Genomic DNA, 5,261 nt, shown 5'->3' on the forward strand with positions numbered 1-5,261 from the left:
AATTTCCTTCTCCAATATATGTACATATATATATGATTAATACATTCATTAATTTCATCAGGAAAATTTTAATTGGGCATCTACTCTGTACCAGGTACTCTTCTTGAGACGTAATGGAATCGAGACTAAAGATCAGACCAGTGCAGGCCACAAAACCCAACAATGCCACAAGCAAACAGTGAGCAAATGAGACCAAATCAGTTATTGTCCAATACCAGTTAATTGTTTACCTGGCAGACTTCTGTGGAATGGTTAGAATAGAAATGCTGTTAAAAAAAAAAACAATATCAGTTTTGCCATTTAGATCAATGGACAGTGGGGATATTAGTATGTGGCTGCCATGAAGTCATCTTGGGAGCATTTATTCATACAGAGAAACTAATGCTATCACTGAAACACCATGCCAGGAAATTTCTTCACAAACGTACAATGAGGCTTTAAGTAAATAAGCCATGAAAACACCACATTTAAGGATAATAGAAAATTCCACAAAGTTGAAATGCTTCAGGAGATTTTGTGGATTTAGGAGGATGCTTTAGGAGAATTTACAATAGTGGCAAACACTGATGCATTCACCTCATATCTGTAGGGACTTCATTCTTCAGGACAGAAAAATATGCTTTGCATGAATTGTGACTCTATTATTTCACCATTAACTCCAGAATTTATACAAGTGCAGGATTGTTGCCCAGATCCAACACAAAGTTGGCATCCTTCCAAACCAGCAAGTCATTCTCAGGCCACTGAGGGGACCTTAATTCCAAAAGCCTGGAAATTATGCTTATTTAGTTTCCTTTTGTCATCAGTGGACAATAGTTGGAAAAGGGTAACATTTATACCTGTCAGGGACAACCCACCAGGAAGCAGACTTCCTCGGAGTCAGCACTCAGAGAAGCATTCCTTCTGAGAGAGGTGATAAACTATAATTTGGTTAGAGGAAGGATATGCATTTATGTCATGATCAGCCTGTATGCTTTGCAGATTCATTTATTTATTAATTAGTACCCGGCTTCATTTCCCCCACATCATCATCCTGAAGTGATCTTCGTTGAACTCGGTGTGGACTGAGTTTCTCATCACTTCTTTTCTACATCTTTCCCTCAGTGAATGCTTCTTTTCCACCAGGGGAATTGAAGTTTTCCACTCAGAGATATTGGCTAGAAAGGGATCTTATGTATCTACTGCAGGCTAAAAATCAGGATAAAAGACAGAGTAATAAGTCAAATATCTAGCTGCCCCAGGACTCCTGAAAAAGACGCATCCCAAATGTGACCACTATATGGAAACTGTGAGATGACTGCTATTTTCCAATATCATTTTTGTTCATTTTCTGAGTATTTCAACCTCCCAAATCCAATTAATCTTGTTTACCAGATTAAAGATGTCTCTTATGAACTCTTAAACTTTTTCTCCCTTCTTATCTTCCCCAGATTCAGGGCACCTGGAGGGCAAGCTGAGCTAGCAGGACCTTCATAAATATGATGACCACTGGGAACCACTGAAGCTTTACCAAATTATCATGTTTTAATGACACAATAGGAGGAGGAGTGGGGCTTTAACTGGCTTGTGGTCGCCATCTTGAAGGTCTGGATTTTGCAGGCAGTTACAAGTATGCTTAGAAAGTGAGGAAATGTGACTGGTCTGTAGCAAATGAAGCATGTTGATTCTAAAAACTCAGAATTCAATTAATACTATGGGATGGGAATAAGAAAAGGAAAAACAAACAACGTATTTCCTGTCACCACTCTAAGACATATAAGAAGATGGGCATGTCTACCTATCCCTTTGCCTCTCCTGAAATAATTTCTACAAACTCCTTCCCTCCCTGTGCTTCCCAGTTACCTCTGAAATATGTTTGCCATACTTAGGAAAAGATATTTATTTTTCAAGTTTTTGTTCCAATGCATGAAAATCCTTGTTTGAAATAGTCTGTTCATTTTTAAGATTGTGATGCTATCCAGATTAACTTTCCAACATGTCTTTATGATATTTGAAGGGCTGAGATAATGCCAACAAATTTCACAGTAAGGACAGCATCTTTAGCTGAGGTCAAAGGATAAATTTTACACTTCTTGATTAATATTTACCTGACAAAGACAGTACAGATCCTACTCTTTTTTTCAGGGAATAGAAGATTTCATGCTTCTTGTGTGTATTTTTAAGTAATCTTCCTGATGCTTTTTTTTTTCCTTAGTAACTATATTCCTAGCTCAGTTTGGGAATTTTGGACCTAAACGATGATTTTTGAGAAAATCATATGGTGAACTTTTTGGGTAAGAACAGAGGAAAGCTAAGGATTTAATTGTTAATTGTACCCAGAAATGCAAAAGGCAGGTATGCTTGTGGTCCTGATGGATGTCCAGATCTAGTAATGAAGAAGGAGTGCTGATTTCTTAATATGGATATTGTGGTTGCTTCTGTGCATGCTTTGGTCATGTCTGGCCTCTAAGGAGGGAAGTGTGGGATGGAGGATAGAATTTAAATTATTCTGTCCACTCCTGATGCCCGTCCTTTCATTTTCTATGGCTGAGGCCAGCAACTCTGTGCCATCTTTGGGATCTCCCTCAGGGGCTTCCCTGATAGCTCATATGGTAAAGAACCTCCCTGTGTTGCAAGAGACCTGGGTTTGATCCCTGGGTCAGGAAGATCTCCTGGAGAAGGGAATGACTATCCACTCCAGTATTCTTGTCTGGAGAATTCCATCGACAGAGGAGCCTGGTGGGCTATAGTCCACAGGGTTGCAGAGTTTGACACGACTGAGCAACTAACATTTTCACTTCACTTCAGCCTGAGCATATCCTGCTGCTTCCTTCCTTCCCCCCTTCACTATGTCCCACAGCAACTGATTTTCCTGCTGCTGCTGCTAAGTGGCCTCAGTCGTGTCTGACTCTGTGCGACCCCATAGATGGCAGCCCACCAGGCTCCCCCGTCCCTAGGATTCTCTAGGCAAGAACACTGGAGTGGGTTGCCATTTCCTTCTCCAGTGTATGAAAGTGAAAAGTGAAAGTGAAGTCGCTCGGTCGTGTCCGACTCTTAGAGACCCCATGGACTGCAGCCTACCAGGCTCCTCCATCCATGGGATTTTCCAGGCAAGAGTACTGGAGACTGATTTTCCTACCGGGGCATTTTTCACTGATTCAATGGCTATAATTTGAAAGCCTTTGATGGAGGGACTTGAAAGAGTCATTAACTTCATTTTGCTTCATTTGTTTTCCAAGTCAAAGAATCCCAAAGAGAACTGCTGTGAAAAATAAGAGTATCTTAACTGACTGCCTTGAAGCTATGCATTTCAGACATCATGGACAAAGGCTGAGTTCTTCCTGGAGGATGGACAGATATAAAAATATTGTCTATGGTTGGAGTTCCCTCGGCCTGTACCCAGGTCTACCCTTCTCTCTCTTCTAGTCTTCTGTCTTTGAGCATCAACTCTTCCTTTGAAGTTTAGAACCCTATTTTGCCCTAGGAATTGAAGATTGCAACCTTTCTTGAGAGTATCACAAAGTGATCTTATCTGCTGGAAATTTACTTTTTCTTAGAAATTTTCAGCTTGAGTAGGAGTTGAAACAGTCCACCTGAATAAGTAGTATTTTGTTGTTCAGTCACTCAGCCATGTCTGACTCTTTGTGACCGCATGGGCTGCAGCACGCCAGGCTTTCCTGTCCTTCACCATCTCCCAGAGCTTGCTCAAACTCATGTCCATTGAGTCAGTGATGCCATCCAACCATCTCATCCTCTGTCTCCTTTTCTCATCCTGCTTTTTATCTTTCCCAGCATCAGGGTCTTTTCCAATGAGTCAGCCCTTCACATCAGTGGTATTTTACCATTTTCATAATTAACTCATATCTTTTTCATTGGGTTCAAATGCTGGTTATATCTTTTACTAGCTGGTGACTTCCAGAAGCTTCCCAGGGGCTTCTCAGGTGGTGCTAGTGGTAAAGAACCTGACTGCCAATGCAGGAGACACAAGAGACGTAGGTTCAATTCCTGGGTCAGAAAGTTCCCCTGGAAGAGGGGATGGAAACTCACTCCACTATTCTTGCCTGGAGAATCCCATGGACAGAGGAGCCTGGTGGGCTACAGTCCATGGGGTCACAAAGACACAACTGAAGCGACTTAGTACACACCACCTCCAGCAAGTTACTTAACTTACTTTGCTTCTTTATGTCATGAGAATAGCGAGATTAAATGAGTTGATAATTTTTAAATATTTAAAAAGGTGGCAGACATATAGTAAGCTCTCAAATATATGTTATTATTATTACTAATCAGAGTATTATAATTTCTAAGTTTTAAGATAAAAGTTGGATTTCAGTATACTAGGTTTTTTGCTGTTAACATAAACTAGGAACATAGTTTGCCTACCTAGATAAAAAATAAACTATGCACTAACATTTTAATTTGTGTTCTATATTTTTTATAATGGTAAGAAGATTCAAGAGGAGTTTTCTACAACTAGGTCTTAAGGAATAGGGTATGTGAAACTTCTATTTATAAGAAAAGAATGATAGATTAGTTAGAAAAAAATCACATCTAAAAAGATTTAGTGTAATTACCAAATACTTAGGACTACAGGAAATAAGAAAAGGTATTGTATAAGTTATCAATGCAGAAGGGTGTGTGTGTGTGTGTGTGTTTGTGTGTGTGTGTGAGGTAAATATTAGCTAAGTACTGAGAGGGCAATAACTATTTAAGGCATTTTCATACTTGATCTTTTTCCACAACCTGGTGAGATCCCTGGTTATAGATAAAGAATCTAAGGCCTAAATAGTCTAAGTATCTAAAGCCAAACCTTCTGAATCTAGTTTTCATTACATTATTCTAAGCATCAGTGCTCTTTTGACTCTACAGTAATTGTACACGTACTAGGCAGAGGGGATAGGACAGAACAAGATAGACAAGGTCCCCGCCCTCTTGAAGTCTCCAATTTAACAAAGAATAAAAATGTTGAAAAAGTAATCAGAAGCCTTAAAAGATTAATAGAACTTCTAGGTCGCTGAACGCAATGGCAGCAACCAAGAAACCAGTCTTCCACTATATCTTTCCAAAACAATTCCAAATAACAAAATGAGAAATGTCCACTTACACAAAAGCCAAGCCACCAGGATAACCTGAAGATATAATATTCCAAAGCCTCAAAGTAACTCTGTGTAAAAAATAACAAATCATCAAATTCCATTGCAACTGGGTTGGAATTACTCCATGCTGTCAGCTTCACTCCCTACCTGCCAACCATTAGGCAAAAGGAGAAAAACTGGGGAAGA

The sequence above is a fragment of the Capricornis sumatraensis genome, chromosome X, assembly GCF_032405125.1.
Source record: "Capricornis sumatraensis isolate serow.1 chromosome X, serow.2, whole genome shotgun sequence".
NCBI lineage: Eukaryota > Metazoa > Chordata > Mammalia > Artiodactyla > Bovidae > Capricornis > Capricornis sumatraensis.